The 13,577-nt window shown below is 36.4% G+C and overlaps 1 pseudogene; it reads right to left on the bottom strand.

Moving 5' to 3' along the window:
• Positions 1–1,333: 1,333 nt before the first annotated feature.
• Positions 1,334–1,964, bottom strand: LOC131516527 (high mobility group protein B2-like; annotated as a pseudogene).
• Positions 1,965–13,577: the final 11,613 nt, after the last annotated feature.

Raw genomic sequence — 13,577 nt, 5'->3', positions numbered from 1 at the left:
AGACATTTAATAGAGAATTCTTTTTTTTTTTTTTTTCTTTTCCATTTTGGAAAGAAAACATTTTTCCAGAAAAACATGAAAGGTTATAATAGTGGTTTGAAATCAGTAACTTTCAATTTTTCTTTGTGGTTATGGAAGAAATCATCAATTCCATTTCTCAATAGAACCTTACAAACACAGTAGGCCAAATGCCAGAGCAGAAATTAAATGGCTATGCGATCCTCGAGGGAAGACATACTTTAACTATGAAGTATTCACACCAAACCTTGAGAACAGTACACGAAAGAGAATGAGCTAGAGTATGTGGCGTTCACATTTGCTGTTTTGACGGCACTGTTTGTCAAAATAACTACAATTTTCAAAGAAAAGACTGCTTAATTTTTACTCTATTGCTTTTCTGTCTGATAGGACCTATAAAGAATAAGTTCACTAACTTTTTGGTTGAATTTCAGTTTACTTAACTTGTTTCACCAGTTAAATATTTCAAAATGGTGTCTTCTAGTCTTCTTTTTATATTTTGTTAGCTTAAAATCTGTTTCGGTGATACTGTGATGATGGACACATGTCATTTTGCCAAAACCCATGGAAGGTACAATACAGAGAATGAACGCTAATGTAAGCTATAGACTCTAACAATAATGTGTCAATACTGACTCATCAATAACATATGTATTACACTAATGCAAGATGTTAATGATTGGGGAATCTGGGACAGGGGTGTGAGTGGAGGCGGTTATAGGGGAACTTTCTACTCGTTGCCCCTATAAACCTTAAACTTCTGTAAAAAATAAAGTCTATTAATTTTTAGAAGCCCATTTAATAAATTTTATAATAAAAAGCCCAACAACATTACAATTCTGTAAGTATCTTTTAATTAGGCCTTTAAAAATATAATATATATAATTTTATTACAAATTTTTTTTTTTAAATGTAGGGGCACCTGGGTGGTTAGTTGAATGTCTGACTCTTGATTTGGGCTCAGGTCACGATCCTAGGCTTGTGGGATCAAGCCCTATGTTGGGCTCTGTGCTGAGTATGGAGCCTGCTTAAGATTCTGTCTCTGTGCCCACTGCCCCCACCCCCTGCCTCAAATTAAAAAAAAAAAAAAAAAAAAAATTAAAACCACAAAATGCAACATCCTAAAAAAAACCCCAAATTTACTATTGATATTAATTCCTACAAGTTTGCTGTGCTACAACACACAAGTCAAGAAATTAATAAAATCTGTATGGTTTTTATACCGAAGCTAATATTGAGCCACACTGGAATTCACATTCTTAGCAAAACAGTTCCCTGAGCACACACTCCACACATATCATTACAGGATAGTCATTTATTCTTCATCTTCTTCCTCATCCTCTTCATCTTCTTCCTTCTCTTCCTCCTCATCCTCTGGTTCATTTTTCTTTGAACCTGTTGGTCTGCCAAGGCCCCTCTTTCCTGTTTCACTTTTGCCCTTGGCACAAAATGCAGCAATTTCCTTTTCATATTTCTCCTTTAGCTTTAGCTGCTTTCAGGTCATATAGTCCTTACCTTCTTTGGCTGACTGTTCAGACCACATTACACCCCATTTTTTTTGCAGTATCCCCAAAGGATAAAACACAGTGTTCACTTTTGATCTTTGGATGATGTTCAGAACAAAACAATAAGAAAGCAGACGGAGACCTTTTAGGAGCATTGGGATTTTCTTTCTTTCCTTTCTTGTCACCTTTGGGAGAAACACAATTTTTCATCTGTGAGCGAGCTTTGTCACTTTTTACCATACCTTCAAATTTCGACTTTTCCTTTGCAGACATGGTCTTCCATCTCTCTGAACATTTCTTGGAGAATTTGGTGAGATTGATAGAAGAGTCTGGATGTTTCTTCCTGTGCTCTTCCCGGTAGATCTGTATGAAAAAGGCATCTGAGGACATCCTGTCCAGCAGCTTGTTAGGGTCTCCTTTACCTATGGTGACAGACAGCATCTACCAGGTGGTAGCTTTTCCCGTGGAGGGGCAGGATCCGCAGAGACTCTGCTTTATCACTAATGCCATCCTCAGCCTCTTGTTTTGCAGAGTTCTCCAAGTCCTGCCACGGACCACACCCCCCTTAATTAGGACTTTTGAAAATTTATCTGAGCCCCGCTGATTCACTGCCACAAGGTGATTGTTCAAGATGAAGTAGAGAGAGGAAAAAGTTTTCTTCCTTGTCCAAGCCTGGCCACAGAGCGCTCTAATTCCAGCTCGCGGAAAATACTATTTGAGCATTGTGAACAGTGGGCCTCAAACTGAATTACATTTAAACATCTTCTTCATCTCGGTAATTTCATGTGCTTTTGTGTTTTCTTCTCACAAAGTCACTTTTAAAGTAAAATCCACTCAGAATTGTTTATAATGCATTTTATACGATAGGCTAAATTTGTTTCCAATTAACAGCATATAATATTGGTAGGGAAACTATAAGTAATGAGGAATCAGAGAGCTTTTTCATGGACTTTATCCATGTAACAGCAAACAAGTCATTGTGCTAAAATATATAGTAAATATGTTTTATCAGTGGCATTCTATTCACCCTGTCATAAAAATTATTGGTTCCAGTTTTAGTCTCTGCCATAATGGGAGATTTTTCAACATGGAAGTCTCTTGGATGATTGTGAGAGGGACGCTCACTAGTCACAGGGAGGCCCAGAGCAGAGCTTCATACCAGATGCTCTGAAGGAAGAGGGCAATCTAAAGAAAATCTTAATAATCCTGTATTCAGAGGATGTAGAGTCTAGTTGGAAGGTAAGAACTTACATTTATCACAAACATTAAGAATATACCCAACGCAGCTAAGGGTAAATGCAACTGAACTCAAGAGTAAGCTAGAGTAAGCCAAAAAGTGTCGAATTCTTAGTGTTAGGAGGCACAGAACAAAGTCGTAAACTCACAGACTCTGGACTGCTAAAGACTAGGGTTCTACTCCACGTTGTGGAAGCCTGGGCATGTTACTTCACCTCTGTGGCTTTCAAATCCTGTATCTGTGGAGCAAAGCAAGGTGATGTCATGTCTTTTAGGAGGTAGATCCATGGTAAGTATGTAATAAGTGGTGGTTTTATCATCATTGTTAGGACAACAAATAAGGATAACAAAGTTATGTACCCTGAAAAAGGTGCATGTTTCCAAGAAGGCGAGATATAGCTCTGTGGAAAGTAAAGAGATTTGATTTCAAGGTAAAAGTTTGTATTTCCAAAGCAGTAGGAAGGAACAGGTCACAATTTGAGGTAAGACTAAGAAAGGGAAGTTCCTTTGGGGGATTTATATGAAATAAAATCAATGCAGTGTTGACACCATTTAGGAAATAATATCTGAAGGTTCAGTAGAGGAGAGCAAAATGTAGAGAGAATCAGTTCAGGAGTCAGAAGACCTGTGTTCTAGACTAAGTTTTACCTTAAAGTCTTAATTCCTCTCCTGATTAACTCTGTGACTCTGGGCAGACCAAACCCTCTCTGGGATTTCAGTGTTCATCGGTGAAATTGGATGTGCGGTCTCTGAGGGTCACTCAAGACCTATGGCAAATAAGAGTTGAAGTTCTTGGGCATAAAAGTGACACGATTAAACCAGGAAAACAGCTGCTCCTCAAGCTCTTTGTAGTATGTATCAGAATGGGAAACAGGCAGAGGAGGACTAAGATAGACAAAGAGGTACATTTACAAAGCCAGTCTCACAACAAGACACCAGGAAGGACTGAATCTGTTAAGTTGGTGCAGGAATGGATATTAAGAGGCCCATGAGTTGGGAGAATGGAAATGGCATGAAAATTACTGAAATCAAGAGATAGTAGTTATTTGTAGAAGAAAGGGAACATAATAAGCTTATTTTTCAAAGAAGTTAAGTGTCAGGACATGGCAGGATATCATTAATATTGACTAATGAGCAATAAATTAGATTTAATGATTTGATATAAGAATAGATTATATTACACATTTTAATTACCACTTTATCATTTTAAAGATTTTCTAAGAACTGATTATGAAATTCATATAAGTGCACAAAAGTCCAAAGATAGCCAAGACAAATTTGAAGAAGAAGAAAGAAACAAAGATTTGCTCCATCAGCTATCATGATTAATGTAGCACTATATCAACTAAAATAATGTGGTGTTAGGGGTGCCTGGGTGGCTCAGTCAGATGAGCTCTTGGTTTCAAAACTCTTGATTTCGACTCAGGTCATGATCTCAGGGTTTAAGCCCCTCGTCAGGGTCTGTGCTGGTAGGTTGGAGCCTGCTTGGGATCCTCTTTCTCTTCCTCTCTGCCCCACCCTGCACCCCCCCCTCATGTGCACGTTCTCTCTCTTCCAAAATAAATAAATACATTTTTAAAAAATGTGGTGTTAGGGGAAGAGCAACATCTCAGTGAATGGAAAAGAAGCCAGACTATCAAAGAATGGAAACACCTAATCTTACATCAGACTTCAGTGCATGCAGAGGTGACCTTAAAAACCAGCAAGCATTGTAAGTAGCTTCACCATCCATATGGAAAACCATAAAACTACCTCTCATACTTCAAAAAAAATTCTAAGTGAATTAAAGACATAAATGTGAACACAATAAATACCTTTTTTTATCATTTGTAGAGGGAAGGAGTTCTGAAACCAAGCTCAGAAAGTCAAAAGCATAAAGGAAAAGACCGATTAATTTGACTGTTATTGTTGATAAGGTTATAAATTTGGAGAGCAATCTGGTAGCATCTAGAAAAGCTGAAGATGCATGTGTTTTAGACCCAGAAACTCCAATTTTGTTATCAACTTCAAAGAACCTTGAAGAGTTGTACGTAAGAGGGCGTGCTGTGGAATCTATAGTAGTGGAGGATTGGAAGCCACATACATACATATTAGAGGGATGGATAAGTAAATAATGATGGAACTCCCATACCTGTTAAGTTTATCTAAACCTAGATCTACATGCATCAATATGGATAGAACTTAAAATACTACATGTCAATTTTGGATTCATATACACGTAGTAAAATTATAGATAATAGATGGGCAGGGTGTATTCCTACTTCAGGATAGGAGTTATTTTGGAGAGAGGAGAAGGGAAATAACAACAGGGAGGGGAGTTAAACATTCTTCAACTGTATGTATCTGTGTATTTTTTTAACAATAAGGAAAATCTGAGTAATGAGTAATGAATATTTATTATAGTACTACTTATATCTTTCTGTATGTTTGAAATATTTCAGAATAAAGAATTGGTGTTAGTAAGGTACAGTGGGAAATTTTTATCACTCTATAATTCAAATATTCCCTACGTATAAGTGTTTGAATTTTAAGAAATTATAATTACTGTCTTGGGAATGTTTGGAATTTTTACTTCAAATTTTCAGAGCTTTGGGTTTGTTTTCATTTTGGTTTTGGTTTTTTGATTTTGGTTTTAGGTCTCTATTTCTTAAATTGTTGAATAAAACTTACATGGGAATGAAATGCCATAAAACACTGATAGCTCTATCCCAAAAGCATTCTTGGCTTATAAAGATTCACTGCATGGCTCCACTTTAATTTTGGCCATTAATTAAATAATCAGAGGCCACTACCAATTGAAAGTATGAGTGAGTTAATAAAATATTCATTTCACTAAAATGTACTTTCTAATACATTTCAAACATGGAAGTGTGTGTAAAACGAGGTATACCTGTAAATTCCAAAGTGTAACTCAGGCTCCTGGGACTATAGACCTCTTTGATCTTGTCACAAATTGGCTCCTGGAAACCAGAGGCCTCCTGGACTCAAGTCTCCAGGGACCTTACCCCTGAAGCATCTCAAAACAAATAAAGTGGCTGAGACAGATGCTGGACCCAGACAGAATGGCAACCATTTGACAAAATTAACCCCCAAACGATGTGAACAGACAATTCTCCCCATGTAATTATGGCTTTTGTTATTTTTCCCCCATGAAAGCATTCTATTGCTTTGGCTTAAATGCCACAGATAGAGATATTCAGCCTTGGCTGGCAATATTTCTGATCCATATTTCAATAGATTATCCTGAATTGGCCTCCTGGAAGCATTTATGCTGACCAGTTTTGAAAACCTCTCTGTCAGCCCTTACCCTTACCTGCTAACGCCCAGCTTTAATGGATGAAAGCAGGGGGTGATGATAATCACTGTCTGCCCAGCCCTGAGTGCAGTGCCTGAGTCTGCAAAACAGCCTGTCTGGAGGGGGGAAAAAAAAAAAAAAGGAAATAAAGAGTGTAATTCAATGAATACTTGGGAATCAAGTTTGAGGGTCTCTTTTTCCTTTTAAGGGAGTAGTGATATCAGAACCAGGATTATGAAAAAGAAAGAGTTAGTAAAAATAGGATCTTTGTGAATTAGAATAGCAAGGCCATTTCAAATTGAATTACACAGGATCATGGCAATTAGAATTGAAAAAGATCTCTCAGTCTTTCTCTGTCAAAGCATGATTACTCCCAATGGTATATTCTCCCGAGCTTAGTCTAGTCCAATTTTAAATGATTCAAGTGATGGAGGCTTCTCGGCTTCTCCTGGGATATCATTTCACAGTCTAAAATAGCTAACTACTAGGGGAGGCCCCCTATATATTTTTTTTGCCTTATTTCTATTATTCTGCTTTGTATTTCCCCAGTCCACCTTAAAATTACTTGAATTTAATTTTAAATGGGTACAATCTACATTTAAATAATCAAACCCAGCTGAGTCTGGATCTTTTGGGATAGACTAATCTCTCCCTCTCTCCCTCTTCCTCCCTACCCCCCCTTAAATATGTGTATATATACACACAAACATATACGCATCATACATGTGCTCACATATACACAATTAGAAAATATTACAAAGCTGCAATATGTTTATGAGAAAAATTAATGAAAAGACCCCTAAGTTTTAGGTCACTAGTTGATAAAAACAATTATCAATTGCTTTTAACTGATACAGGAGCAACAAACAATAAATCTAAATGTTATGTCACTTTCTGAATATTATATTTATTGTGCATAGGTAAAATCATATGATCTTATAGTGTTTACTATAGCTTATTCAGTGTATATCACAGAGATAAACAGTTTGGTACTGATGCCATAAATATATTTAGAGAAATTATTTTGTCCACATTTTTTTGCACTCATTGAAACAATAGTGACTCATATTTTTTTGTGGATGGGCTCATTCTTAGACCATATTTGGTTTGAGCGTTGAGTAAGTTGTAGAGCCTGAGGGAACAGCTTGGGGTGTTCAAGGTTAATGGAGGTTGCTTAAGGGTATTTAAATTTGATCAAGGAATGTATATAGCTTTCCATGTCCTTTCCAAAGAGCTTCCCTGAAGTGTTTTTCACACCTGTCAATCAACCAACCAATGTCCAATCAGGTAGGAAGATAGGTATTCCAGAAAAGGAGAAAAAAATGTAAACATAAATGTAAAAAATGTAAACAAAATGTAAACAAAAAAATGTAAACAAAAGTGATTTGAGGTTTCTTTAGAAAGACAGAATTCGGTATTTTCATGGGCATGGGGTTTTTTTTTATCTCATCGATTCATAAAAATTTTTGAGCTGGAAAGAATCTTAGAGCTGGAAATCTCTGAGCTAGACTCATCTAGCTCAGTGATTACACAGTTGTGGTCTAAAAAATTATAAAGGGAGTCTGTGCAGCAATTTAAAATTTTAAATTTGTAGTTGGGTGAATTTCAGTGAAATATGTGGATTGAACATGTTTTTACATCAAATTCCTCCATAAATCTTGTAAAGATTACAACAAAGATATTTAAAAGAACAAAGAGAATGTGAGAGAAGACAGTAGCTAAAGAGACATGTCTACACATTTTTTGGAAGATGAAAGTGAATGTATGGTAACTGAATGAGTTGAACAGTGAAAGCTAATAATAGCTAACGATTTTCAAGCACTTATCATGTGCTAAGCATTATTGTAAAAGCTTCACATAATTTAATTCAGTTAACTCTCACAACAACACTGTGAGGTAAGTAGCATTATTCTCTCCATTTAACAGGTGATGACTCTGAGGCAGAGTGGGCTCATAAGAAAGCTGTTAAGTGGTAGAAACTAGCAGATAAAGCCAGAGGATCTAACTTCCACAACTGTGCACAGGGGAAGATCAATGACAAGCAAGACAAACTGACCCACCAAAGCCTATGAAAGACTAGAGAGAAAACACTTAGAACACTGGCTCCCCTTTACTTTTCCAAGTAAAAGGAGATTTTAAACATCCAACTAGGTCAGAAGATTGGAGGATTCTTAATGGCAGAAACTGAATGTCCTTGAAAAAATACAATAACTAACATTGTAGGTTCCCATGAAAAAGCCAGATAGTCACCCAATATCACACAGTGGTGCCTGTCTACAATCCCACCCATGTACGGAGAGCTTACAGTCAGATTTTACTGCATCACTCTTGATGTTTGTTTCTGTTGACTGTCTTATCTCTTGCTAATAGGTCGCTTTTCCCTTGCTTTTTAGTGTTCTCATTTTTTAAAAATTTTATTTATTTTGAGGGGTGTCTGGGTGGCTCAGTTGGTTAAGCGTCCGACTCTTGATTTCAGCACAGGTCATGATCTCATGATCATGACATACAGCCCCAAGTGGAGCCTGCTTAAGATCCTCTTTTTCTTTCCCTCTGCCACTCCCCCATGTACTTTCTCTCTCTCAAAAAAATAAAATAAAACAATAAAATAAATAAAAGCTTATTTATTTTGAGAGAGAAAGAATGCATGTGTTGGGGAGGGGCAGAGAGAGAAAGGGAGAGAGAAAATCCCAAGCAGGCTCCATGCTGTCAGAGACCAATGCAGAGCTCAAGCTCATGAACCATGAGATCATGACCTGGCCAGAACTGAAGAGTTGAATACTTAACCAACTGAGCCACCCAGGCACCTCAGTGTCTCATTTTTGACTGAGTGCAGCACAGTATGTGCAGAAGACCAATGGACACTGAAAACAATTTTGTTTGAATACCCATGTGGGAAAAAAAAACTGAACATTGACTCCTACCTAATACCACACACAAAATTAAAGGTGGATTACAGACCTAAATTTAAAATAATTAAGCTTTTAAAAAATTTTTTTTTATTTTTATTTATTTTAATTTTTTTTAACATTTATTTATTTTTTGAGACAGAGAGAGAGCATGAACAGGGGAGGGTCAGAGAAAGAGGGAGACACGGAATCTGAAACAGGTTCCAGGCTCTGAGCTGTCAGCACAGAGCCCGATGCGGGGCTCGAACCCAGACCGCGAGATCATGACCTGAGCCGAAGTCGGTCGCCTAACCGACTGAGCCACCCAGGTGCCCCACAATTAAGCTTTTAAAAGTGAAACAAAAATATATTCATGAACTTATAGTAGCAAAGATATCTTAAAAGGCACAAAAGGCCCTAATCCAAAAAAAAAACAAAAACCATATTGATCTATTAGAATTCATCAAAATTAAGGAAATTGGTTCATCAAGAAACACCATTAGAGAGTGAAAGATAAAGACACAAGCAGGAAGAATATATCTGTACGGATATCTGACAAAATACGTACAAGAGCATGCAGAAAACCTCCTTCAAACAAATAAAAGACAAACTAATGTAAAAATTAAGTGAAAACTTAGAAACAAACATCACAAAAGCACATATCCAAATATCCAATAAACATAGGAAAAAACATTCAGTATCACCAGTCACCAGGGATATGTAACTTAAAATGACAATGGGGAATCACTGTAAAACCACCAAAATGGCTTACATTAAAAAGACTGACTATATAAGTGGTGTACGGGTGGCTTAGTCGCTTAAGCATCTGACTCTTGATTTCGGCTCAGGTCACGATCTCAGGGTTTGTGAGCTCAAGCCCTGCATGGGGCTCTGTGCTAACAGCATGGAGCCTGCTTGGGATTCTCTGTCTCCTTGCTCTCTGCCCCCCACCCCCACTATCTCTCTCTCTCTCTCTCTCTCTCAAAAACAAATAAATACACATTAAAAAACAAAAAGACTAACTGTATCAAATTTTGGTAAGGATTATGAGCAATTTGAACTTGTTGAACTTGTTGACACAAGTATAAATTGATGCAACCAGTTGGGAAAACTGTTTTTAGTACCTACTAAAGCTAAATACATACCTATTCTACAAGTCAGCAATTTTACTCCTAGGCATATATCCCAAAGCAGTGGGTTTATATGTCTACCAAAATACATGTAAAAGAATATTCATAGGGGCGCCTGGGTGGCTTGGTCGGTTAAGCGTCCGACTTTGGCTCAGGTCATGATCTCACGTCCGTGGGTTCGAGCCCCGCGTCGGGCTCTGTGCTGACAGCTCAGAGCCTGGAGCCTGTTTCGGATTCTGTGTCTTCCTCTCTCTCTGCTCCTCCCCTGTTCATGCTCTGTCTCTCTCTGTCTGAAAAATAAATAAACGTTAAAAAAAATTAAAAAAAAAAAGAATATTCATAGAAGCTTTATTCACAGTAGCCTCAAATTGGAAATAATCAAAATACATATTTGTGAGAAAATGGATTTAAAAACTGTAGTAAATTTATATGGTAGAATAGTAAACAGTTATTTAAAAAGTTTTAAAAGAAGAATAAATTACTACTATATGGAACAAAATCAATAAACCTCACAGGTAATATTTTTGGTAAAATGCAGATATAAAAACATACATACGGCATCATTCAATTTATATGAAGTTCAAATACAGTACAAAATACCTATGGTATTAGTAGTTAGAATTAGCAGTCAGGGGAGTCTTATCCGTTGTACTGAAAATGCTCTATACCATGACCATGTGTTAGTTACATGAATTCATACTTGTAAAAATTCATCAAGGTGTACATTTAATATCAGTGCACATTACTGAATACACATTATTCTCAATGACAAAAATGTGAAAGTTTTTTTTTTTTTAAAAGTGTCATCTAAGATCATGACACATTTGAAGAAAATCTCTAAAACAGAACAAAATGAAACAAAACAGACTACATTTTTTCCGGAGAGTTAGGAGGATATATTCATCTATGAAATAGAAAGCAGGAATTAAACACAAACAAAAAACTTAAGAAAAAAAAAACAACAGAGAACAAGAAATAGTCTTTGAGAAAAAAAATAAGTAAAAGGTAAAAATTCCATAGAAAATAAAGTTAAGAAAATTATCTAGAAAACAACAAACAATTGGGAGATAGTCAATAAAAGTTAAAAGATGTTTAAACAACTTAGTCATTCTAGGCAAATGTGCTCATTGAGGCCACAATGGTCCTTGCCTTCCATAATTTCGGTCTAATCCTGGGAAGAACCTGGGCATATTCTGTAACAAGGCTGTTCAGTGACTGCAACACTTTTTTGTGTGTGTGTATGAGATTATTTATGTCAACTCATCTTGGTAACAACTATTTCCTTATGAAATATGATCGGCAACGATAATTTTTTGAAGAAAATTGAGAAGACACATGAATTAACCTTTACTTAATTTTATTTGGTAGATGAAACATTTCAAAATGTGAGATCTATCTGAGAGAAAGAGAATAATAAATATGGTCCCTAGTGGTTAAAACACAACAAAACAGTTAGAGACAGGTGGGAATAGTTCCACACAGTTCTTTTGATATATCACAGTACTTTTTTATCATGTAAGCCTCTGTTTTATCCATTTTAGAATATTGTATGTGATCACTGCAAAATAATTTCTGTTTTCCCATTCCCTTAGATAAATCATGTACATTGTAGAAAATTTGGATAATACTGTAAGACACAAATAGAAAAATCAACCGTGACTATTCTGCACAGAGATAAGCACTATTGATACTCAGTTAAAATTCTTAAAGTCTTTTATCTTTCTCTTTCACCATAAATACATTTTGGGGACAAGACTGAGATCATATTATACATATAAGCTTGAGCCTTTTTTTCATGTAATAACATATTGTGGTCATCTCCCTATATATTTTTTTTAATTCATAATATGTCATCATATAGATGGCCCATGATTTATTTATCATTATCTTTTTGTTGGACATTTAGTTTGTTTAAATTTAAAAATATTATCAGTGCTACAAATTATGATAATAACATAAAACATTTTTACTTTTTTTTTTGGGGGGGGACAGAGAGAGACAGAGCATGAACGGGGGAGGGTCAGAGAGAGAGGGAGACACAGAATTGGAAACAGGCTCCAGGCTCCGAGCCATCAGCCCGGAGCCTGACGCGGGGCTCGAACTCACGGACCGCGAGATCGTGACCTGGCTGAAGTCGGACGCTTAACCGACTACGCCACCCAGGCACCCCAAAATATTTGTACATTTTTAAGGCATGTGATTCTTATTGCCAAATTGCCTTTTAGAAATGTTATCTAAATTTACATTCACATTAGGCACTGAGTGAAGTGTCTTTTTCATTGAGTCCTAGCCAAATCTGGAAATGCCCATTTTTATAAAACCTTCAACAATCAAAAGGGAAAAAAATTAACACTACTTTTTAAGTTTGAATTTCTGCTTATAACATCGTTGAATATCTCTTCAAGTGATTATCAGCATTTTTGCTTTCCTCTTTTCTGAGTTGCCCATTCATGATATTTTCCCCAAGTTTCCTCATGTTAGGATTTTTTCTTCTTTTTCTTTCTCTCTCCCTCTTTTTTTTTTTTAAAAACAGAGAGTGTGTGTGTGCAAGTGACCGAGGGGCAGAGAGAGAGAGAGAGAGAAGTGGGGCTCACCCAGGGCTTGTGTTTTTACCCAAAGTGGGGCTCATGCTCACCTGATGTGGGACTTGACTCACCAACTGTGAGATCATGACCTGAACCCAAGTCAGATGCCTAATGACTCAACCACCCAGGCACCTTCTTCTTTTTCTTCTTAATATGTAAGAGCTTTAATAAGTTAAAGCTATTAAGATAAATCATGTCTAAATGCTTTTTCTCTTTTGGTGTTGCTTTTCTTTGTTTGACAAATTATGCACGTTTGCATGAAGTAACATTTATGAATGGAAAGGTAAGTGGAAGAACAGGGTCAAAGGAATTGACAATCTGTACTACCGTAAGCATGGCTACATTTGAAAAGCATAGCTGACAATGGCATTGGCAAATCTAGAAGGGGAAGAAGACTGGAATAAAATGGTTCTTGTGGATGAGATGTATTTTGGGGAGTTTCCCATATATTTGTATTATGTAAGCAGAGCATTAACAAGATAAAGATTCTCTCAAAAATCTACTCAGAAGTTAATTCTTCAAACCACGATGGAAATCTTTCTTTTGCAGAATGAGTAAGTCTTTTGGCTAAACATGGATAAAAGCTTTTGCTCAATGTGGCATAATAACTCTAGTAGGCTCACAGCAGCAAAGCTAAGTCTGTCTTGAAGTGTCTTATTACAATAAAATAAAATTTAACCTCTTAAACCCAAGACATAAATCACTCACTTTTCTTTTCTTTCAAACAATTTGTGAGTATATTATCATAAATGCTACCTGTCACAAGACTGATAGCTGTCAGTAGCTGAAAAATATGAATAACATCGAAAATGCATTTGAATATGAAAACCATGATAGCATTTTGTAGAGAGGTGACAATAATAAGAGGTTATGGCAGACAAGAAAAATTTTCAGGAATCGGGAAATCAAGAAAAGTTTCTTCA

The sequence above is a fragment of the Neofelis nebulosa genome, chromosome 1, assembly GCF_028018385.1.
Source record: "Neofelis nebulosa isolate mNeoNeb1 chromosome 1, mNeoNeb1.pri, whole genome shotgun sequence".
Taxonomy (NCBI): domain Eukaryota; kingdom Metazoa; phylum Chordata; class Mammalia; order Carnivora; family Felidae; genus Neofelis; species Neofelis nebulosa.
The sequence above is the reverse complement of the archived record's forward strand: the minus strand, read 5'-3'. Positions and strand labels throughout refer to the sequence as shown.